Below are 25,614 nucleotides of genomic sequence, written 5' to 3'. Positions count from 1 at the left end.
AGTGCCCCTGTACATCCAACATAGCTGTCACAAAGCCATGTACTGTCCTCATTTTGTCATTCATTCATATTCATTCAAAGATTTGCGGAATGCCTTCTGTGTGCTTCGCTTTGGGCTAGTCACTGGGGAATTTAAATGAGTAAGGCATGTGTCAGGAATACTGGGTGCATGAAGAACTAAAGAAGGGGGGGAGAGGGAGGGGGAAGTCAAGAGATGACTTTGGAAAGATAGCTTTTAGGGCTGATTTTGATGGGCAAGGACTTATAGCAATGCAAGATTTGGACTATTGAGTCTCAAAAGTTGAAGAAAGAAGAAGCAGCGGCACTGATCAATCATTTTATGATTTGCAAAATCCATGAAAATCTGTCTTGGATCCATACACTAAGATTTGGGGTGGATTTAGAAGAATCTGGAAAGCCATTCCATAACTCTCCTGTTTTAATTACATTTGCATTGTAACCATGTCACTGATGTACATGATATGTGTATTCTTTTCCTAGCGACTAACCTGTACCATGACCTACCCGAAACTGTCTTTTTGCTATTGCCAAAAACTTGTATTGGCTGAATATTTGTGATGTTAGATTTACCTCTTTGGGCTGATTCCAGAAAGCAACATTGGCTGACCTCTCCCTTTGGATTCAACAGAGAATGGCAGTCTGAAACAGTGTGATCCCATGCAGATGACATACCTCCAATTAGGCGCTCCCACTTTGAAGTGGCTGCAGCCCTTTGGTGAATGACTCGGGTCCTCTTGTAAGCCCTCTGTCTCAGGGCTGTGGGACATTGTGATGGGCAGAAATAACAGCCCCAAAGGAGAACCCAGCCTGCATCTAGGAGAAGATGAAAGCTGCCTTCATCATGCTAAAAGCTCTAATCTAGCAATAAGATATATCACTACAAGAGCATGGCTTTGCCATGAAAGGTGAATTTGTAACGGTCATATATTTTATGTATTCAGCATTGGACCATAAATGCTGCACTTTGAATATGATCTTATTTTCAACTCCCAAAGTGAAAGAGGTATCGGCTCCCTTTTTTTTCTTCCTTCTCCTCCTGAATACCATTTCAGGTTTGCATATAAAGTTGAATGTGGGCTATCTTGGAGAATATCAGAAGCAGTGGTGAAGACAGAAGACGAAATCTCAGAGCAGTTAGAACTCGTTTCATTTATTTATTGCTGAGCACCACAATCAAAATGCTGAATAAATTATGAAAGAAGGGAATTGATACACACATTCCCAAGCAGCTGAATGTTTCCAAATTAGTCCCAATTCACCGTCAGCATGTGCCCGCGGTTAACAGACATGGCCTTGCAGAACCGCTTTGAAATCCATGCTTGCAGAAACGGCAGGCCCTGGTCTGGGTATCTTGTACACACCTGTCCTGCTGACAACTGCAGGGCACAGTCTCCGTTTATTAGAACCTGATGTATAATTAAGGATGTTTGTGATTGCTGTTGCACTTTGAAAGGAGCATCGTTTTGTTTCTTTTGGCTTTGCGGGAACTCAGACTCTTACCTTGTGAATGAAGAGTCCCCGTGGAGCAGTTGGTAGAACTGGAGTTCAGATGACATAAAGAACGCATAGCTAATACCGTACCCGGCTTGTTAACAGTAGGAGGCCTGCATAAATACATTCTTAAGTAGATAAACATGATCTTATATCCCACTTGCTGGATTTGGACACCTCCCAAACTTCTGCCATGGTGAGGGCCTCCCTTCCCGCACGTTCTGAGCTAGGTGTCTTTTATCTGCCATGTACGTGACTCACAGATTGTGCTGGTTCTTTTCAATTTTTCTTTCTTTTCAGGGATTATTAATGAGGATTAAAAAGTTCTCCAATAGCCAGTATTCTCTTCAAGGATATGTTTCAGGTTCCCTTTCTCTTATCTCCCATCAGTTGACGGGAAGTTGTTGGGTTTGTTTTTTTTTTTAAACTCTTTTCTGCACATTTTCTCCTCAGGATATTTTTGTCAACAGCAGCAGTACTGACCTTCCATGAATATGGTGAGACTATCCGGGGGGCATTTTCCCACACTCTCTAGAACAGTGTCTATCAACGTTTAGACACGTATTGTTATAGTTCAGAGACAGTGGTTACTTCCTGGGTTTGGGAGTGTGTGGTGGGGAGGCAGGGGGCTAGGTGGGCTTCTGCTCCCCGCGGTTTTCCCCGTGGACAGCATCCAGGGTGGGTGCTGTCCTGCTGGGTTTTCTCATGTTATTTGACCTCATGACAGGGGGATATGGAGCAGTTTTTAAGAATTCCTCTGTTATTTTGAGGCCAGATACAGGCTGGGAGACAGAAGGTGTCTTCTTTCCTTCTCTGGAAAGAAACTGGCCTCCTCTTTTTTTGAAGACAAGTCAAGCTGCCTCAAATATACCTCATGACTAAAAATAGTAACAACTAGTATGTGTTGAGTGAGTGCTATGGGCCAATCTCTGTCCCCGAGCACTTGATACAATTCGTGTCATTAATTCTCACCCACCAAAAGCTCAGGAAGTAGGCACTATTATTATTTCCATTTGATGCATGGGGACATTGAGGCTTGGAGAGGATATCGTGTGCCTACATGGGGTCTCCCAATGAACAATTTTGGTAAAACCCTTCTTTAGCACCAATAATAGTAATAGTAATCAGTAAAATCTATCGAGCTTTCACTGTATGCCCTTGTGCTAGACCCTGGGCCACAGAGACAAATGCAAGATACAGTAGGTGCCCTCAGGAACTCACAGTCTTCGTAGAGGACAGAGGATGGCAACATGGTGTTTACAGTGCGGCAGTCACAGGGGGCTGTTGGTGGGGAAGACATCATGTGGGGATATCAACGAAGGCTTCTGAGAAGTGACCCTCGAACCCATTCATTTTCTCCACTTACCCCTCAGGAGGCAAGGCCAGGTCAGAAGAGGAAAATGCGTATTAGTCACTAAGACAGGCAGAGTCCTTTAATGTTGATAAAAAACAAGTTAAAGTTGTGGATGAGGTCAAAGCTAAAACTGAATGGCCAATTCTGTCTTTTTTTTCCAACTTCAATCCATTTGGGGCCAACTGACGTGCAGCGTAGCATGCTGAGTAGCTTAAGAAACCTACAGCGTGAAAGTTGCGTCATTCTGCTTGCTCCGTTTTATTGCCTGGATCTGAAGCTGGGTACCAGCCCTCTGTTTCAGGGAGGAACAGATGGAATGGGATATGTCTGAGCAGCAGAGCCAGACTACCCTGGCAGTGACTTTCAGGGAGGTACATGCAGTTTCTTCTGTGCTAACAGTGAGCCATACCACTGAGATCAGGAAGCATAGGTTTGGCAGAGGTTAATCAGAGACCAGCCAGACCAGGCCACCATATTTAATTTGGTTCCCTTTGATAATGTGAATCTGTTATTCCATCTGACACATCAAGCCACAGTCAATCCTTTTGCTGATCCATTGGGTTATTCCCAGCAAGCACTTAAACTGTCAAGACTGAGCATACATGGTAGCCACAAGGAGCCGTTACAGATTTTCTTGTTGTATCTGAACATGTTCACACATCACATGAGACCAACAAACACATTTGCTGACCTCATAAGGACTCAAGAAGGGTCAGTCGCTTTCCCAGAGTCACGCGTCTAGTTCATAGCAGAGGTCAGCCTAGCATCCTGGTTTTCTAATACTTGTCCGGTGCTCTTTCTATGGCAATGTATGCTGCAGTTCTGCTCCCAGATAGCAAGACACTTCGGCCAATTGCACAGCACAAGGCTTGGAGCCTGGTCTCAGGATGTCCAGCTGAGTGCTGTGCCCTTTGTACGTTACCATACCTGTGTGGGTGGGTTCTGTTAGCCTCTGTGAAAATGGAGCCCTTGGGGAGAAATTGGAATCATTCCACTTAAAAAAAAATGTAGGGGTAGTGATGATGAAAGGAAAGAGCATGTACTTTTCAAACACTTCACTTTTTCTCCAAAATAACATCATTTTGGTTGTGTTTGGACAGTTACCCTTTCTCAATATTACTGTTGAGCTATCTCGAGCCTTTAACACACCCCTTCATCAAGAAAGCAATAAAGAGAACTCGTAGATCACTATAGCTGTTCTCCTTCAAACCAGACAACCAAGGCTGAAGGTGTGTGTGTGTGTGTGTGTGTGTGTGTGTGTGTATAACATTCAGAGGCATCAATTTAAAAATTAGATTGCAGGCAGTTGCAGATGAGGCTGGAAATGAATCAATCCTCTCAGCCTGAGGTGTTTTTCACATAAGCTCAGGCTATGGAAAGACAAAGACCAAGTTCAATTTTCAAATACTGGTGAAGGCCAGGACTATTGCAGGACCAGGGCAGAGCACCCAAGCACAGTGCCTGGTAAACAATACCATAAATGTTGAATTCAGTTCCACAAATATTGGCTTAAATGAATTAAGCTGGGGAGGGGATGCTAAAATGGAGAAAAAGGAGTACAGAAGGGGAATATGAGATGGTCAAGTCAATTCTTGCTCACTTTACACTTCTACCCAGAGCTGACCCTGCTAGCAGATGCCACAGGAAGACTGACTCCAAGCTGTTTTTGCCAAAATTGTCTCGTGACGGACAGGCCTGTTTATCTTTTCAGCAGTCTCTCGATGAGCAGAGTCAGGAGCACAGAGCTTCATAAATAAACTAAACACACCAACAGTCCTTTGGTTTTGGTTGGCAGGATCCAAATGGAAAACTTTCCTGCTTTAGAGAGAAGAGGTGAAATCTTGCTTGTTCTGTGTGGATTCAGCGTGGTGCGGTTTTATGTTCAGATTGAGTTGTTTACATGTGCATCACTGGAGTCCATGTCCTGCGTACTATGATCTCATGATTATGTCATTTCCTCTCATTGAGGGCCATGTATTTCTTTTAAGACAGTAGGCTGTGACTACCACTAAAACCCCTAGTTTTGCTTCTGTGTATGAAAGAGAGAGAGAGTGTGTGTGTGTGTGTGTGTATTTTCACTTCACAGTTGTGGTATGCTCTGTGAGCATTGCAATCAAATGGTCAAGTACTGAACTTTTCAAATAAGCGCTGTAGTTTGATGTGATGATGATGTCAACAGTGCCTTAGTTTAGCTATTAGACTAAGTCTAATATCACAAAAGCTTGTGAAAAACGAAAGCCCCAAACACATTCTCTCTCTCTCTCTCTCCCCCCACCCCCTCCCTCCCCCTCCCTCTCTGCTGTTGCTCCTTTGTAGAAAAAAGCAAATGACAAAAACATAAGCCAATGTCAGAATGTATTCCTAAGAACAACTTGGAGTGGAGTGTGCCCGAGAATCAGTACATTTATAGCCGAATTGCCTTTTCCCTCCAATATTCCCCAGCCAGGATAGTGCGAGACTTTTGGTCACAACAAAAAAGTCAAATCTGCCCCAGAAAGTACACTCATTAATTAGGCAGGAAAGCAACATAAGACATTTGAAAAGGACTTTTAATAACAAGGGGTAAATAACACATAGGCTTGGCATATTTTGAGGTTTCACCTAGTGCTAACCAACTGTAGCTGGGGCTGTTCAAAGATCTCTTTAAATAAATTAATCACGCAGCCTTGTGTGTATTTGAAAGGACATCAGCTTTGGAGTCAGATAGACCTGGATGTGAATCCTGGCTCTATCACTGATTAGCTTAGTACCTACCTCACTGGGCTATTGTGAGGATAAAATAAAATCCAAGTAAGCCTCTTCTAGTGCCTGGCACATGGCAAGTGCTTAGTAAATGTCAACTAGTGATTATGCTTGCCTCTGCTGCCAACATACTGCAGCTGGGGACAGTGTGACCTTGCCAGTATGATCCTGACCAAATCAGAGCTCTGGTTATCTGCTTTGCCAGCTCCAGAAATGGGGAAGCAGAGGCCCCAGCACCACTGGCAATACATAAATAATGCCCACAGATTGAGTGAGACAAGAAATTACTGGGAGATCCAGGAAGAAACAGTCCAGTTATGGAAATAGTTCCTAGGGGGTACACGTGCATCTCTATGATGGTTAGGATATAGAGTACACTAACGAACATAATAAATCCCCCTAAATATCTGACTGTCCATGCTGATCCTGGTTCTCCAGCTTAGTCAAGAAGGGTGTTGTGCTAATGGAGCCTTACAAGGCAGCTGTCATTTTTCTCCCTGCTCACCTGCTGCACAAAATCACAGACTCAACATGCTGCTCTCTAGAGCAGGGGTCCTCAATAATTCCTTTCTCCTCTGTGACATACATGGTTGAGAACTCTCATTGGCATTGCTCCGGGGGACGTCAGGGTTACGTCCACTTCCCAGGTGCTGGCTGGAATTCTACTCCTCTCTCACTTGAGAAGGCCTAGGAGTGCAAAGAAGAGGGATGTTAAATAGGATTCCTCCGTTTTCCTCTGAGTAACACATCTCTCTCCGTCTCTGTCTCCCTATTGCAGTCCGTGTCTCTCTCCGTCTAGAACTCCCTCTCTTTCTCCCTTCCTCCTTCCCTTCCTCCCTCCTTCCCCCATCCAACTATCTAGCCATGCTCCATCTTGCCTTTATACCCCAATATTTTTAGCTTTCAGCTTAGCTGTTTCTGAGCTGAAGGAATTACAGAGGCTAAATCAATGGCATCTTCTAATGCCTCCAGGCCAAACCTGTTGTTTTTCAGACAAATGACCAGTGAAACAGGGCCCACTATGGTTTTCAATACTAAGAGAGTATGGGGGACTTCCCTGGTGATGCAGTTGTTAAGAAGCCGCCTGCCAGTGTAGGGGACACAGGTTCAATCCCTGGTCCGGGAAGATCCCACATGCCATGGAGCAACTAAGCCCGTGCGCCACAACTACTGAGCCCACGTGCCACAACGAGCCCACGCTCTGGAACAAGAGGAGCCACCACAATGAGAAGCCCACGCACCTCAAGGAAGAGTAGCCCCCGCTCACCGCTACTAGAGAAAGCCCACGCACAGCAATGAAGACACAACCCAGCCAAAAATTAATTAATTAATTAATTAATTTTAAAAAAAGAGTATGGAAACACAGGGCAAAACTATTGTGCTATCCAGATAATTACTATGAATCCAGCACGGACTAAAAATCTGGAGTGTAGAAGCATTTAAATGTAGAGTAGAAATTTTTAATTTGTTGAAATCCAATTTATCATTTTTTTTCTTTTCTGGATTACGCTTTTGGTAGCATATCTAAGAAATCTTTCCCTAACCCAAAGTTGCAAAGGTTTTCACCTATGTTTTCTTCTAGATGTTTTGTAGTTTTGGTTTTATATTTAGGGCAGTTTTCCAATTTGAGTTAAGTTTTGCATATGGTGCAGGGTAGAGAGCAAAGTTTTATTTTGTTTTACATATGGATATCTAGTTGTTCCAGTACCATTTCTTAAAGAAAATATCTTTTCTCCATTGAACTACCTTAGCACCTTTGTTGAAAATCAAAAATCAATTATATATATATATATATTTTTTAGATTCTTAATTAATCAATATTTTATCCCTATGCCAGTTCTGCACTGTCTTGATTACTCTAGCTTTATAATAAGTTTTGAAATCAGATGGTGTGAGTCTCCCAACTTCATTCTTCCTTTTCAAAGTTGTTTTGGATATTCTAGGTCCTTTGAATTTCCATATGCATTTTAGAATCAGCCTGTAAATTTCCAGAAAAAGAAAAAAAAACCTGCTGGGATTTTGGCAGGGATTGTGTTGAATCTATATATCAAATTGGGGAAAAACTGACATCTTAACAACACTCAGTCTTAAAAGCTATGAAGACAGTGTATCTTTCAATTTATTGGGGTCTTTAATTTCACTTAGCAGTGTTTTGTAGCTTTAGGTGTACATGCTTTTCCTAACTTTTTCAGATGTATCCCTAACTATTTCATACTTTGGATGCTATGGCAAATAGATCCTTTTATTTTAACTTCTAATTGTTTTTTCCCCGTTTCCATTATTTTTATAAAATTTTTATTTTATATTGGACTATAATTGATTTACAATGTTGTATTAGTTTCAGGTGTACAGCAAAGTGATTCAGTTGTACATATATAAGTATCTATTCTTTTTCAGATTCTTTTCCCATTTAGGTTATTACAGAATATTGAGTAGAGCTCCCTGTGCTATACAGTAAGTCCTTGTTGGTTATCTATTTTATGTATAGTAGTGTGTAGATGTCAATCCCAAACTCCCAATTTATCCCCCCCACCTTTCCCCTTTGGTAACCATAAGTTTGTTTTCTATGTCTGTAAGTCTGTTTCTGTTTTGTAAATAAGTTCATTTGTAGTTTTTTTTTAGGTTCCACATATAAGTGATATCATATGATATTTGTCCTTCTCTGTCTGACTTACTTCACTTAGTATGATTTCTAGAATATAGAAGTACAATTGATATTTGTGTACCGGTCTTATATTTACAAACTTGCTAAGCTCACATATTAGTTCCAGGAGCTTTTTTGAAGATTCCATTGGATTTTCTACATAGACAATTACATCACCTGTGAGTAAAGACAGTTTAATTCTTCTTTTCCAATATGGATGCCTTTTTTCCTTGCCTTATTGCACTGGCTAGAACCTCTAGTATGGTATTGAATAGCTGTGAGTTATTTGGTGTGTAAATAATTCCTACCCGTTTAGCTTTGTAAAAAAGACACATGATAACAACGGAGTGATAGTTGGGCAATGGAAGTGTCCTCTAAAGATGATATTTTGGGGACAAATGAATGACCACTGCCTTTATCAAAAGGTCAAAGCTAGATTCCCAAAGTACTGCACAGAAATTTCATCAGAGAAAAAGTAGATACTATCCTGGGGAGGAGGAGGAAAACAAAAAGCAAAAAACAAAATGAAAAATAGAATCATATACACTCTTCCCTTTATTCTCATTCGTATTTTCTCCCTCTCTTTTCTCTCCCTTCTCCCCTCACCCCTCTCCCCCCTCTCTCCCTCCATGAGTTCTTTAAAAGAAACCGTGTGGTATAATGGTTAAGATGGCAAACTCTGGAGCCCAGTCATTGCTTTCAAATCCCAACCCTTCCCTGGGTACGTTTCTTTATCTCTCTGTGCATCAATTTCTTCACTTGTAAAAAGGGGATACTAATAGTGTCTGCTTCATAGGATTTTCTTGAGGATTAAATTCTTCATTCATTCAAAACTTCTATTGATTGCTTATGAGATACCAGGTACTATTGTAAGCTCTGGAGACACAGCAAAGAAAAAAACAGACAAAATTCCTTACCCTCATGCCCATTCTCGTGGAGGGATACTGTCATTAAACAATTAAGTAAACTATATAGTATTTTAAAAGGGAATAACTTATAAGGGGGGAAAGGCAAGGCAGAGGGATAAGGAGTGATGCAGACAGGAAATTAGTAAATTTAAATCAAGTGGTTGGAGAAGACCTCACTGAAAGGTGACATTTGAGGAAAGATTTATTTTATTTAAATAAGGTAATACAGTTAAAAATTAGAACCATTCCTCACATATAGCAAATATATAATAATGCTTTTTATTAACTACAATTTATTGAGTGCTTTTTATGTGTCAGGCATTGTGCAAAGTGCTTTACATAATATTATCTTGTTTAATCATTACAATAGGTCTATAAAGTAAAGGTTATTATTAGCTCTTTTTACTGACAAGGAATCTGAGATGACATTGACTTGTTCCGGGTCACATAGGTAATAGATGATGGGGCCAACACTCCAACCGTGTCTGGGCTTGTCCCACGAGGCTGAGTTCATCCATCCTTTCTGAAGATGCCCTTTATGCTTGAGGGACTATATTAGACCAACATTCACAAGGATCAGAAGACTGGTCCTGCTGCTGGAGGCCTTAGTTGGAGGGAAGAGTATTGAGTAGGTAGAAGGTTCTTCAGGGGCCATGGAATGTGGTGAAATTCCATCTTCCTGTTAGCATTTCAACTTGAAGATAAAGGTGCTCTTCCCTGGGACCCCACACCAACACCTGGCTTTGACACTTTCTTTACTATGTGTGTTGGGTGCACACAATCTGAGAATGGAGGAGTGGGGTGGACAGAAATACATACTACATTACTGGTCAATGGCCATTGCTTCATTACAGCACATGCTTTGGGTTTTCAGAATGGTTGTTTGATAAAGATAAAACAGAAAAGAAAAATGAGGCAGGACTCAGCTCACTGATGATTGAACTATAAATTTTGCCCAGAAAATGCTGGTGATGCTATAAAATTCAGGCCACGATCTGTTATTGCTTGCTTGAAGTAGCATTTGTACTGGATGATTAAGATGTCACATGCATTTGAAGCACAAATTGATTCCCAGGTACCTAGCATCCCTGGGTGGTGAAGGTGGTCCAAGAAGAACATCACATTGCTTGAAGGATATATTTATATGATATCACAAGCCACAGTTTTGGGTCACTTGAATGGGGTTGATTGTGGATGGAGATGGGGACAACTGAGAAAATGGACTGCTTGAATTGGCTGGATAATTTAATCAAAATGGTCAATTGACTATTCTGTGTCAACTAGTTCTATGCAGTTTGGCAGACCTGAGACATGTTTGGCCATCACTGTCTGCAAATCTCAGAGTGAATTGGGGGATACATGTGAGGCAGGAGGGAAGCAAGTCTGGTTAAGCCCCAAATTCCTAATACTAAAAAGAACCCATTACTTTTATAGTATTTTATAGTTTGCAAAGAGCATTCTCGTCCATTATCAACAAACGTATGAGGCATGAATTATATCTGCAGCTCACAGACGAGAAAACTCAGGCTGAGAGAAATGACATATTGTGCCCCAAGCCACATAGATAGTAAGTGGCAGAGCCATGAATGAAACCAGGGCCCATTTTTCTCTAAATCCTAAGTTATTTTCCCTACTCCATAGAGCCCAAGAGCAGGCTACTCTTCAATTTGAGTCAAATAATTCTAGGTACCTGACCAAAAAAAAAGCAAAACATACTTTACATGCCGGTAGAGAACTTACAGAATTCATTCCCAACAAAAGCAGTAAAAGACTGCCAACTATAACAAGGGTCAGGAATTTTTAAATAGGCAGTAACGTTTGTTGAGTGCTTCTTACATACCAGGCGCTATTCTTTTTTTTAAGTAGTCAAATAATTTTATTTTAAGGAAAACAAATTTGCACCCTAACACCAGCTAAAAGTTTTTATAAGAAAATTGAAGAAACTTTTACAAAATGCTGAACATAATTTTGAAGTTTAGAGAGTGACTGTGAAGCAAAAAATGGCTATATTTATCATGACTGTAAATAATGATATATGCTCTATAAGTTCATTGGGATGGTCACCAATGGGCTGGTGATGAACCTCTAAGAGTAATAACCAAGTAACCTCAGTAACATCAGCGAAGCACCAGGCCCTATCCTAAGTGCTTTAAATGAATGCATTTTCTCATTTAATCTGAAAACTGCCCCCTGACGTTGGTTCTAGGAGAGCTCATCACTTGCTTCAGTGGCATGGATCGTATCCAATCTCAAAGGTCCCCTTCAGGGTGGATGTCCAGGCACCTCAGCCGAGACAAGCTTTGAGTGTGGCTGGCTTGTGGACCTGAGCTGGGGGCAGTGATTCTCCAAGCCTCGGAATCTAAAGAGTTTTGGTTTTTTGGCATCAAAGAGCGTAATGACAGAAGTAAGAGTGCTGGGCTTGTTTCCAAGGGCCTCAACAGTGTCCTCTTTTCTCATCGTTGAGGAGATGTGTTCTCCACTGGCTTTCATGAGATGCTCTCTACTCAGCCTCTGCCTGTTTACCTTCGTTTCTCCCATTCATGCCTGTGGAACCTTCTAGGGTGATCGGGCTATTTTGTGCCTTCACAGTAGGCACCAGGGCACCTGCTTCAGTTGTGATCTTTGTCAGAAAATAGTTTGCTGCCTCTACCCACCCACATCCCTTTCCCAAGACTGCTCCTCCTTCTGTGAAATGCAGATAATCCTTCTCGTCACTCCCCCTGGCATCCCTAGGAGGGTGTGAAAACAAGCAATAGCATGTCTCTAAAGACCTTTCAAAAAATAGCTAGTCCCACATACACTCTTTCTAGTGTTTTCAGGAACTTTGGACAGAAGTGTATCTCCACGTAAGCAAAGTTGACAGGTTCAGACTCTTTCCCTGAGAATGTTGACTCGCCTTCTGCCAGGTCTGCAGTGGTTGCCCCTGTTACCCCACAGGCCATCATGCCTTTTCACAACCATGTGGCTGGTGTGACACCAAATATTCATTTCTCTACTTTCCTTCTTTAGTATCCACATTTCAGGGACTACTTAGACATAGCCAGCTTTGTCCTTGTAGACACATTCATTTTGGAGGCCGTGGGTTTCTTTACCTGAATATCTGGGTCTGTGTCACCCACTTGGTGGCAAGGAAGAAACAAATGCATGGTATTGTGGATGGCTGTTGACTTGTTTTTCATCATTCTTGTAAAGTTGGAGTCATTGTTCCCATTCATTACCAAATGCCTACAATGGACAAGGCATTCTGTGCTAAGCTATAGGAGTACCAAGACAAAGGTTTATTCTCCCTCCCACACTCCCCCATCTGCAGATGCCTCCTGGTGGGGAATCTACCTGTTCATTCTGTTACCATTCTCCATTCCTATTTTGTCTTCTAACAGATGAAAAAGAGCTAAAAAGAAGTCTAAAGAAGCTACTTGGGCTCATAGAGCCATCGCGGTGCACTTAACCGCATCCTTCCTTTGTGCAGTCCAGCGGTTTTCAATCTATGTTCTGAATAGCTCTTGGGTTCAGAAGCAGGACCTCAGAGCCTGCTGAAAGTGGAGGTAATGGGGAGTCTAAAGTGATAAATAGTTGGGGCTCCAGGCCTCCACTCCACCTCTTCCTGAGTGACTCCATTTTAATCTGTTATATATATACCGGGGTCTGACTAGATTTCATTTTTTTAAAGCTCTGCTGCTTAGAATGAGTTTGATAACCATTGGTCCAACCCAGCCTGAGGATACTGGGGGGGCAGAGTATGGGATACCAGCCTTTCTCCACCGTTCCCCAGCTCCCCAATGACAGGCAAAGCAGCTCTGGCTTTTGGGCAGTCTGGCAGTCCCCTTTCTCAATTCTGCAAGCTCTTAAGAACAAAAACAAAAAACGAAAGAAGAAGTAAATTGAAAAAAGAGATACTTCTCTTCTTATGGCCAAATTGCTCTGAACAGATGAAAGGAACCAGACTGACAGGTGATTGTTCTCTAGATTACAGCCCTAAACCCAGGCTGAACCTGAAATACTTGGAGGGAAAATAATGCCACAGATTTTGAGTAATGCTCCCCAATTGGCTTCTGCTCTGAAGGCTAAATGAACACATACTGTTTCCACTCCATTTCCTTAAACTGGCCTCTGTGCTAGGCTGTAATGAAACCTGGAGGGGAGGAAAAGACCATTAGCTTTCAGAAGAGGATTATTTTAGTTGCTTAAGCCATCCTCTCCCGGAAAACATTCTCAGGCGAGTGTTTAGGCTAAAGTCTGTATTGTTATTTTGAACGCCATTAGAAGGCTTGGAAGGTTTTCTAATATTTACTCATTGTAGGTATTCTATATAATCCTATATACAATTTTATTATAGTTTTGAAACTCACTCTCTAGTGTTTTATTTTATGTTCACTGACTAATTCAGCTTTATCACAACTATCTAGTGTCATCATTAGCCCAGTCCTCCCCTTGGTTATACTGGTCTCCTCGTCTGCCACATTCCATTTTTTTTTATACCATTTTTTTTATACCATTGCACCTATCTTTTTTTGTTTTTGTTTTCTTGGCCGTGCCACACGGCATGTGGGATCTTGGTTCCCCGACCAGGGATCAAACCCGTGCCCCCTGCATTGGAAGGTGAAGTCTTAACCACTGGACCACCAGGGAAGTCCCTCAGGACAGTATTAAATAATTGTGTTTGGTATATTCTGATTTAAAAGTTCAGAAGATTTTTTTTTTTTTTTTGCTGCACCATGTGGCTTGTGGGGTCTTAGTTCCCTGACCAGGGATTGAACCTGGGCCCTCAGCAGTGAAAGTGCAGAGTCTTAATCACTGGACCACCAGGGAAGTCCCTCAGGACAGTATTAAACACTTGTGTTTGGTATATTCTGATTTAAAAGTTCAGAAGGTTTTTTGTTTTTTTTTTTTTGCTGGACCATGTGGCTTGTGGGATCTTCGTTCCCCGACCAGGGATAGAACCTGGGCCCTCAGCAGTGAAAGCACAGAGTCTTAACCACTGGACAGCCAGGGGATTCCCCCATTGCACCTATCTTGAATGACCTGTCTACACCTGTCTAAATCCTAGTTGTTGGAAAGAGCTCACTCTTTCAGTTAGATTAGGGATGGGTTTGTATCCGAGCTCTAGCATCTTAGACAAGTTACTTATTGTCTTTGAGCCTCAGTTTCCTCATCCATAAAACGGGGGTAATAATTAGACCTCTCTCTACTAAAGATCCTTTGAGGAGTCAGTGAGATAACTTATGCAAATATTCTGGTCCACATGGGTGCGCATTAAATGGAATTATTGTTACTACTCATACTGTAAAACACAATTAATATGTGTCTTCCTCCTTCATGTCTCTCCTGATGCAGCCTGAGAGCATCCCTTCCTCCTTTTGAACAATATCCATTTAGCATTTAACCAGGCACTAACATGTGTTAGTTAAGTCAATCAGCAAATATTGTATATCTGGTATGTGATGGGCACAGTACCAGATGCTGGGGGTGGGTGGGAGTAGAGAGGTAGATGTGAGAGAAGGAGGGGATGAGGTGGAGAAAGCAGGGCTGAAACGGAAACAGATTCAGTCACTGCTCTTAAGCATCTTATTTTCTTTCTTTTTTTTTTTTTTCCCTTGGCCACGCCACACGGCATATGGGATCTTAGTTCCCCAATCAGGGATCGAACCTGTGCCCCCTGCAGTGGAAGTGCACAGTCTTAACCACTGGACCTCCAGGGAAGTCCCAAGTGTCTTATTTTTCAAGTAGAGAAGATGCTGATAGATGCAGATACCTAGAATCCAAGGAACAGAGTGGTGTGCTCTGTAAAGAAGGTGCAACCAGAGACGCAGCTGGAGGAGTGTGCATGCTGCATAATAAAAGACAAAGTTCTGAAAGTAACAGCTCTCATTCTTATTGTTCACTTTCCCCATGTTTGCTGATGTCTCCAGCTAATGTACGGCTATGGCTCCTTAAGGAAGAGTAGGTGGAATTCTTTTCTCTTCCACGGTGTTCCAGAGTACATCATCATTCTCTTAGTGTATGCACTGATATGAGACACTTCTGTAAACTGTCCATAGGAAACAGAATAAAGTGTCTGCAACGCACTCTGGGAAAGACCGCCTATTCTCTTGTTTCATCTTATTGCAAGGGTAGAACACTAACGCACTGTAACTCAATATGTGAAAGCGTTAAAATGAATTAGCCCTATGTTTTCAATGAACAGACGAATAAATAAGTGAATCCTTCTGGAATTTTAAAGGCCCTCAAGATTATTTTATTTTATTTATTTTATTTTATTTATTTTAATCCAATAGGTATGTGCACTCTTTTTTTGTTGTTGTTGTTTAGATGTTGGGGGTAGGAGTTTATTAATTAATTAATTAATTTTTTTGCTTGTTGGGTCTTCGTTTCTGTGCAAGGGCTTTCTCTAGTTGTGGCAAGCGGGGGCCACTCTTCATCGCGGTGCACGGGTCTCTCACTATCGCGGCCTCTCTTGTTGCGGAGCACAGGCTCCAGACGCGCAGGCTCAGTAGTTGTGGCTCTGACCTAGTTGCTCCATGGCATGTGGGATCCTCCCAGACCAGGGCTCGAACCCGTGTCCCCTGCATTAGCAGGCAGATTCTCAACCACTGTGCCACCAAGGAAGCCCCCTTCAAGATTATTTTAAACAAAGAGAATTGTGTTGGGGATTTGGGTATCGAACCAAGTGTAGGACTCCTGGCTTTCCCCTGAGCCTGTGAGATTACAGACAGGTGCAGGGAACGATTCTAGGATGCTCTAACCCCACAGGCCTCTTTATTTTAACCCATCACTTGTCTCTGCCTTTCCAAACTAGTGTCTGGGAAATAAAGCCTGATCGTGCTTTTGGTGGATGTTGGTTCTAACCATCTTGCCATAGCAGGCTGCTGCCAGGCCTATTGGAAGTCAGACTTCCTACCCCATCTCAGCACAGAATTCCCCTCCTCCTCTTCATCTTCCTCTGCTCTATCCCCACAGTAGTCCTTATCTTCATTAACTGACTGGCTTATTCCTTAGTACACACCATCCTTTTAAGGCAGATTCCAGTGACTTGGTATTTGTCCTAATTGAGACTGGGCTGGGCCCAAGCACTGATGGGAGAAAAACAAAAAACCCTGAAAGTTGAAAGACTGGGATTCTAGCTGCAGACCTGATCCTTATTAACTCTGCCACCTTAAGAAAGTCACCTAGCCTCTCTGAATCTCCATTTTCTCTGCTGTTAATGTAGGGACTGGCTTTGCTGACTAAAGGAGAAACAAATAGCTAGACAAGCACCCATCACCACTATTCACACAAATAATGGAGCTAGGAACACGAGATCCTTTCCAGGTAATTTACTAGTGCTGCATTTTAAGGGTGGTGGGTTGGGAAGATGGGTTTTAAAGGAGGGGAGGAGTAATTGACATCTCCCACGCTAATGTTCATAATGGTCTATTAAGAACACATTTAAAAGAAATGGCCTACTTCTGTAGTCTCCTACCCAGGACAACAAACCAGTTCACTCAAAGTGGTTTTGGAATAGGGCTATAAGAAAACCCCTTTAAGTAAAACATAGAGCTGCTTTGCAGAAAGCAGAAAAGTGGAGTTTTCGTCTGATACATTTAAAAATGGTCACTTTACCATTGCCAAACTTCATTACCACACCCAAGAGCTAAAGCTTTGAGATTAATGATCCTCATCCCAAAGAGAAGTCATTGACTGTTAAAAGAAAAAACTAAGCAGCAGCACACGCTCTTTACTTCTGCATTCTTTGAGAATTAATGTCAATAATACTATTGCAACATTTTTCAAAATAAAGGATGGAGTTTTCTAATTGTCTAGTAAAAAAAAAAAAAAAAGGTCCAGGGCTGAATCCCCAGAGGAAAAAACCTGAGTTTAAATCATTAACACCACAAATCTCTGATAATTGTGGAGTGTTTGCAAGTGCCTTAATCAGCATGGTATGTCTGAGTGGCCCGTTTTAATTGGATCACACTGATTAAGTTTCTGTAAGCTAATATATGTTGCATTTCCAATTCAATTAAATGAGAATCTCCTGCCATTGCTAGATATTATCAAAATGCCCTGATGGGCGCAGACTAGGCTTGGTATTCTCAATTGCTACTGACTTCCTGATTATATAATCTTTGTATTAAATAAAATCAATGAAAGCACAAATTAAATTCAGCAAACTTTACGGAGTAAATATGTTTTCCCCATACTTTTGTTATATTTTCACCTCGAGGTGTGGAGCGCATTAGTTGGAACTCATTGATTACCTTTAGCGATAAATTTTACAGGGCGCTCTCCCCTTATATACCAATTCCTAGAACAGTCCATCCTGTTGGAAGGCACTGTAAAAGCGGGTGATGAATAGGCACTCTCCCTATTTTATATGTATTATAGTTGTGCCTTTTGGGGCTCTTGATAAGAGCTATCTTATGTAAATGCAATTGCTTTGTAAATGTAAATGCCTAGTGGGTCATCGATCACCCTGGAATTGGAGGAAACAGAACAATAGGGGGAGGTGTGAAAGAAACCACCTAGGGACAGGAATGAAGAAAATTGCTAAGTGGGTAAGGGATTGAATCCCTGAAGCTAGAGAACTTGGTGAAAGGGGCTGGGACAAACTTATGGTTACCAAAGGGGAAAGAGGGGGGGATAATTTAGGAGTTTGGGATTAACAGATACACACTGCTACATAAAAAATAAACAATGAGATCCTACTGTATAGCACAGGGAACTATATTCAACATCTTGTAATAACCTATAATGGAAAAGAATCTGAAAAAGAATTTATATATATATATATACATACATACATATATATATATATATATATATATGAATCACTTTGCTGTATACTTGAAAGTAACACAATACTGTAAATCAACTATACTTCAATAAGAAAGACAAGAAGAAAGAGAGGAAAGAAAAAAGAAAAGAAAGAAAGGACAGCCAGGGAGAGCTGTGTTGGAATTGCCCCCGGCTTGCACCTCCAGAGCCCTGAAAAAGCCTTGCTTTCTTGAAGTCTTGAAGACTGGCTGTACTGAAAGAGATACGGGCCTAGTCGGTGTAGGTTTGAAGCAAGAGGGACTGAGAAGGAAAGCCCACCTTCATTATTGAGTGGGACCAGGGCACTCTGGGTGCCTGTCTTTAGTGGGTCTGCCAAACCCTTCCCACTCTCAACAACCCGCAGGGGTTGTGAGAGTCATCTCTGGAAACAGTCCCTTGGGATGACAGTCCCTTGCCTCACTGAAGAGACCCGAGGCTGCTAGTTCCCAAGCCCTAGCTTTCTTACTTGTGCCTAGGAGTAAGAACTATTTCTTAAAGTTGAGGCATGTGTATCATATAAATAGAGAAGAAGGATTATGTAAGGACATGAATATATCAGGGATCTCTCGCTTTATACAATAGATAAACTCTGGGAGAATTGTTACGTGAGTGAATTATGTGGGGTACCTAGAACCATTCTTCCCTTGGGTGTGCTTTTGGTCCCTTCCCCCAGCACCTGCAATCTCCAAACAGTGCCTTTCCTCCCAAGGAAAACTCTTGTCTCGTGTCCCATACCTGCAAAGATATTTATTTCCTTCCCAATAAAGTACGTGCTAATAAATTTGAACTAATGATTATAAGAGACTAAATATGTCAGTCACCCTAATGCTCAAAGAATTTCCTGTAATGGTTGGAGAGAGAGTTGGGGACACAGATAATGCTGTAAGAGTTGATACAACCCCTGAAGAGTATATAGCCTAGTTACAGACTGAAAAAAAAAATGAATAGCATGTGAATTGGGAGTTGGGGTTAGCAGATGCAAACAATTATATATAGGATGGATAAACAACAACGTCCTACTGTACAGCACAGGGAACTACATTCAATATCCTGTGGTAAACCATAATGGAAAAGAATATGAAAAAGAATGTATACATATGTATAACTGAATCACTTTGCTGTACAGCAGAAATTATCACAACATTGTAAATCAACTCTATTTGAATAAAATAAATTTTAAAAATAGCATGTGGGGCTTCCCTGGTGGCGCAGTGGTTGAGAGTCCGCCTGCCGATGCAGGGGACACGGGTTCGTGTCCCGGTCTGGGAAGATCCCACATGCCGCGGAGCGGCTAGGCCCGTGAGCCATGGCCACTGAGCCTGCGCGTCCGGAGCCTGTGCTCCGCAACGGGAGAGGCCACAACAGTGAGAGGCCCGCGTACCGCAAAAAAAATTAAAAAAATAAATAAAATAAATAAAATAAAAAATAGCATGTGTAAAAATTCAGGGGAAAGAGTCAAGTACTGACTCTAACTGCTCTTGTTCCTCAGAGAAGGGAAAGAGCAAGGTCATCTAGATGGAGCCCGGTGCAAGGGGAGCCTTGCGCTGGCACCCAAGTGCTCAAGGAAGGCTAGTAAAGAAGATGAGAGTCCGTGTGGACAGGCTTTGTATCACAGGAAGGCAGGAGGGAGAGCACCTCCACCTGCCTTTCCCTTCAGTCTCCCCCGTCTCTTAGACACCTCCACACCCCACCTCATGCCACTTCCTTTGTGTTCCACTTTCTCCTCCCTCTCTGCTCTTTTCTCTGTTCTCCCTTCATCCTTTCCTTTCCTTATCAACCCCTCGACCCTGCTTTCTTCCTCTCCATCTTCTCCACTCCTCTAACCTCTACTTCCCTTCATTCTAGTCTTCTGTCCTTTTCGTTCTCCTTTCTCTCAGTCTCCCTCATTTAGTTGCCAAATCAGTTTAATTAAGGACCAGAGGGGAGCAATGGGATCCAAGAACCCCGAATATGGGTACCCCCGAAAGCTTAAGCCCAGTGGGGGGCAAGTGGATCCTCCATACCCTTTTGAGAAATCACTTTTCCCTGGATCCGCCTGCTGTTGGGTCCAAATGCTCCTAGGTCGGCATGTTCTTTGCCTAACTGTGTGTCTGGCACCCATTTCTCCTCCGCCCCACCCGCTTTGGCTTTAGCTTTGCCTCTCTAGCATCTGTGCAACCGCTGTTGGGAAATGAATGAAGCTAAGTTGTTAGCTGCAAGAAGCCTAACATGGGGCAGGAGGAGAATGCTTTGTCAGTGCAAAAAAAGGGGAGGGAGTATCCAAGAGCTTCAGGAGGACCAGAGAGGGCTTTTCCCCAAAAACATTTAAGCAAGGCAATACAGCATAGAGGTCAAGAACGTGAGCTCTACAGCCACCCTGTTGGAGGCTTAAATGCCAGCTCCGCCTCTTATAACTGTGTGATTTTGAAGGAGTTGCTCAACCTTTCTGTGCCTCAGTTTCTTCATCCATAAAAAGAGGATGATAGTACTATCACCTGCCACATAGATGGTGAGAATAAGTAAATAAATTACTCCATGTTAATCACTCAGACTCACGCCTAGTAAAGGGTCCGTGAACACTTGCTGTAACTGAGTATGAGTGCATGCAGGATTTCTCTGGGGTCTTTAAAGACTGCTTGGTCCATGACGCATACTTATATGTTTTGTGCAGAAGACTTTTCTCAGTACCTAAAGAAGTTGACCTGTGGTTAGATAGGGAATCATGCGAAGCTGTTTCCAATGTCAAGGGCAGTGGCACCTGTCCCTTTGCCCCCAGAACCAGAACATTTGCATGTGTACTTCCCACGGGTCTCAATGGATAAGGACCAAGTAAAAGCTGCCCGTAACCTAGCCCAACGTGAACGGGCAGCTGCATCAATATGGCCATAAAGATCATCCACACTCCTCAGCTAAATTGCATTTATCATTCCGAAATCAAAAGTTGAACAGGTGGATAACTCCAGAGACTCGGGTTTCTGATGCCATTTAACACTGAAAATGGTACCCAGAAAGAGACAAAGAAATGCTTGGGTGTAAAAATATAGAGAGCAGATATAGAACAGTCTAATTTTTCTTTTGTAAGCCTTCAACTTCTAGTTCTAACTAATATAAACCTGGGCCTTTTGTGGCTGGCTAACAATTCCACGATGGGGGTGGAATATTTTTAACTTATTTTCCTTGATCTTCTTTCATGTCTTTAACCTGGTGGCATGAGAATATGTAGCTCCAGCCTCCAACCCAAGGCCAAGTCGGAAGACGTGTTAGGCCGTTGCTTTCTCTGAGGACCCGAGTTTTGGTTTGGTCAATGGAGGTACCCTTGTGAATGGCGAACAGCTAACTGGCACAGCCATTACAGTCCAGGAGCCTTGGGAGGAGCTCTCCGAGCTAACTAATGTTTCCTTAAAAGATCCTGAAACGTGTGTGGGGTAACACATATTTTATCATAGTTATTCTGGCTCTGCGAGTGCAATGAAAATGTTAGCCTTGGCATATCAATCGTGTTTTACAGATGACTGTAATTTCCTGAATGTCAAAACTCCAAATTTTTCTACTAAGCAAACTTTTCAGTGGCAAAACAGATTGCTTCCATAATGTATCACTGTGGACAGGAAAAATGAAATCTTTATGCACTGTATTATGAATCAATGAGGCACTGAGATTCTTGGAAGGGTGAGTGGACTCTGGAAAATGAAAAACTGCCGCTATTCCATCTCTACAAACCACTGCTCAGGGAGTGGAGACTTCGGCAACATTCAGCGTGCGGGCCCCAGAAATATTGGATTCAGGTTGAAACCAGTTCCTGTCTTTCCCTGCATTTTGATGAGGTGAATATTGCTGTAATTAGAGTGTGAGTCAGGGCATTAAACAAACCCTCCTGACACGATTCCCTTTGCTTCTGGGATGATGTCTCTGTTGGGTGATTGATAAAGGGACCCTGAGAGGACTGCACATTTCACTAAGAGAAAAATAACATTAATAGCAAATAATTGTGGAACACGTACCAGGCGACCTGCATCGTGCTAAGCACTTTACATGGGTTATCTCATTGAAGAATCACAGCACCGTGAGATTGGTGCCTAGAGCTGAGGAAACCAAGACCGAGAGGTTAAGTAATTTGCCCAAGGTTCCATAGCTGGGGCTTGCTTCCAGAACTTTCTAACCCCAGAGACAGAGCTCTTAATTACAAAGTATTTATCAGTGGCTGACTGCTTCCCAAGACTCAGGGTCAGCTACGTCCATAGAGAGAGAGGAGAAGAGATATAAAGAAGACCCAGTCCTGCCCTCTTTCCACGATGCCCATGGCCTTGGAGGGAAAAGGGGACTTGGACATGAACACCAACATCACAAAGTCAGATGAACAGAGTTCCCGGAGAGAAGTCAAGATAACCCTTTCTACAGACTCCAAGGAAAGTGTGGCTGCTTCAACTACGGCCATCAGGAGGAAGGAAGGCTGGAGAAGACCTGTGTGGAGAGAGGTAGAGAGGAGGAGGCAGTGTGCCTGGGGGACCAGCGGAAGCAGAGGCGTGAGGCGGCTTGTAAGGCACAAGGAGGGAGAGTTTGGTTGGCTGAGCATGTAGGAGTCCATGTGCAGGGGAGCAGGGATAGGATGGAAGATACGTCTGGACCAGTAACTTAGTGATAAATCGTGGGCATTATTCAATGAAAAATCAGTCTGCTAATTTTCCCTGCAAAGCCTTGTGCTTTACCCTTTATATCTTTGCTTTTACATTTACTTTTAAACCAGAAATTCTTGACGGGTCCTTAGCCCAAGAAAAATTCTAAGGCTGCCACATTTGCCTTTGGTATACTCAGTTTTCTTTCTTAGTTTCCTGTTTCTTCCTCAAAACTTGATGCCCGTCTCTTTACATGCCCTGCACACCACCTATTCCCCTCCCCAACGTGAGATCTGATTATTAAACTTACAGGAGGGATATCTTAGAGGTCATTTAGACCCTCTGACATCTAAATGACTGATAAGTCTTAGTGGCTTATGACCCACTACCCCCTATCGCCTGTTTCCCACCCCCGACACAGGAGTCAGATCCTTAAAGGAAAGGAATAAACCTTACATTGTGGTTTCCTGGCCAACTGTGAGAGGGGGAGCCCTGCTTCCCAGCACCCCGGAGAATTCTACCACCCAACGAGGCTGGCCCTGGTTGCATGTCCTATTAGGGTGTTGCAGAAAGCTCTGCACCGCTTCACGCGAAATTCCTTTCATTCTCAAATAAATGAGCACAGTGGCATGAGGTAGCAAGACAAGTCTGGATGTCTAGACATGGGTTTCAGACATAGGTAACTTGATCCCTTACTAGCTGTATGACCTTTCACCTGTCTGAGCACTAATACCTGCATCTATGAAATGGACTGGACCTGTCTATTTCATAGGCATGTTGTAAAGATCTAATGAGAGAGAAAGAAAATGTGCTTTGTTAAAAAAAAATCTTTGCGATAGAGAACTTTTCAGAAGAAGAGGACAAAGAGAGTGTTATGCCTTCAAAAATGTTTGGAATAATAGCTCTTTAATCCTTGAAAATGACCTGAGAAATAGAAATATTTCAAATTATTTAAGAACCTCAAAGGTGACTCACTTGTCACCTGAACTATGCTTGGTACACTGAAATGCGGCAACACCGGCCTCTCCAAAATGTACCTGCCCATATTTCAACTGTCAACACATTTTCTCACCACACAGAAGGTGAAGGTTGCTGTGTTCTCCCCTCACACATTTCTTGTAACATCTTGACTCCTGAGTGTTAAATGGGAAAGAGGTGGGGCAGGGAAACAAGAGGACTTCAAAAATAGCCCTAGGGAAATCAAATCTTAGTGTGTTCATGACTGATTCATGATTCTGGAAAGGAAAAGCAGTCTGATCAAAACCATCACCAAATGGCCTCATTTTAAATTCCTGTGCTTTCTTTGAGCATAAAGGATCAGGCATCCTGATTGAGACTATTGAAGCAGACTTTCACCGGCATGCAGTAGCCAGTCACCTGCAGGCTGTGATTTCAGTGCTTGCCCTGCTGCTGCCAGAAATCCTCTCATAAGTGAAGAGGGTGCAGCACTGCCCCTCAGGGGATGCCTCTCTAGAATGGAAATCCTTCTGGTGGCGCCAAGTACATGACACTTTGATGAATGGAGTTTTTCTAAGCACTTTCTTTCCATATCTAAGGTTTTGAACAGCCTAAGCTGAGAGAGTCCAGCAGGAAAAGGCGAGAGGAAAGGCTAGGTGTAGGACAGGGATGGTGAAGATTGGAGGACAACAGCTTCTAGCCATCATGAAGGACAAACAAAATTCTAACTAAGGGTGGGATTTTGGGCCTCAGTGAGGAAGTGTTTGAGGGGAAGGGGCCTTCTTCACCCTTTCAGGTGGTATTGCATGTGCAACAGTCTCTCCTGGCTAGGGAATGCCAATGCTGGAGCTGGAGGAGTGACAGCAAGCCAGAGGCAGGGTGATGTTGGAAGTAACAGGCCTGTGTGGCTTGGGGAGTAATGCCCTTGAGCTCTGTTTAGTGGTGAATAATCTGAGAGGAGGAGTTGATGCACAGAGAGGTGGAAGAAGACAAAAAAGAATATCCTGGCCAATTCCAACGCTTGATGGTAAATGTTCCATTAACTGGCCCACCAGTCTGCATTCCCATAAGGTGCTAGGCCCAGTGCTGAGAGACGGGAGGCATGCCAAGGAGTCTATTTTGTTTTAAAATAATGCTGTACATACTATTTGATTACCAGCTTTTTTTTTTCCCCACACTGCTTGGCTTGTGGGATCTTAGTTCCCTGACCAGGGATTGAACCCCTGCCACAGCAGTGAAAGTGCCAAGTTCTAATCACTGGACCACCACGGAATTCCCCCAAGTAGACTTGACCTTTAAGAAATGTACAGCCTGGTTGGAAAGACAAAACAAGAGAAATAGGCTGTTCAGCCATCCATTGGGGGCTTAATGTGCAACAGAGAATGGTAGGGAAAACAGAGAATTGGTAGTTAGGGGACTTGGGTTATGGTCCTAGACCTACTGCTGATGAGTTGTGTATCCTTGGGCAAGTCACTTCCTTTGTTTGAATTTCAAACTTCATCTGTAAAATGGTAGTTCTATATTTTGTCCTGTGTGAGGAACGAAAGATACAAGAGCAGTGAGTCATCCATCATTTCTCGTGAAACTTCTGATTGTTATTGACCAGCCTTCCCTTTTTCCTTCCCTCCCTTGCCTCCTCCCTCCTCCCCTTCTTCCTTCCTTGTCCCAGGATATCAGTGGATTTTTTTTCAGATGACCTTTCTGAAAAACCATTGTGGGAAGGGGGATGTCATTTAGAGTAATCATCTGGGGCCTTCAATCCAATTTCCTGTGGGTCACTATGTCTGAAAATTAACCTTGATTCCAGGGAGAAAAGCCAAGCCCCGGGAGAAAGCTCTGTCCGTGGTTCCTGCAGCATGTAAATGAATCTGACTCCCCACTGACATGTCTTCAGAGTCAATGATTAATGGAAGATTCCGAGGGTGTTGCACCCTCAAGCATTTGCCTTCGATTAGAAAATCAGAGTCAGACATCTCTCTTAGTCTGAGCATTGACTTTTAGTCCTTCTTTATGGCTTTCAAGTCTTGCAGTGGAGAATAAGTGAGCTTCTAACCAAACAGAGGGCCTGCCTTTTCCTGAAGCTGGTTCCTGTTTGTCAGTCACCTTGAGCATG

The 25,614-nt window shown here is 42.7% G+C and overlaps 1 protein-coding gene across 3 annotated transcripts in view; it reads left to right on the top strand.

The window, feature by feature from the left end:
- Positions 1 to 25,614, top strand: part of HS6ST2 (heparan sulfate 6-O-sulfotransferase 2) — a gene marked incomplete at both ends in the record, with an annotated part of 281,173 nt that overhangs the window by 242,661 nt on the left and 12,898 nt on the right. The gene's annotated exons all lie outside the window — the stretch shown is intronic.

The sequence above is a fragment of the Hyperoodon ampullatus genome (assembly GCF_949752795.1).
Source record: "Hyperoodon ampullatus genome assembly, chromosome: X".
Classification (NCBI taxonomy): Eukaryota; Metazoa; Chordata; class Mammalia; order Artiodactyla; family Ziphiidae; genus Hyperoodon; species Hyperoodon ampullatus.
The sequence above is the reverse complement of the archived record's forward strand: the minus strand, read 5'-3'. Positions and strand labels throughout refer to the sequence as shown.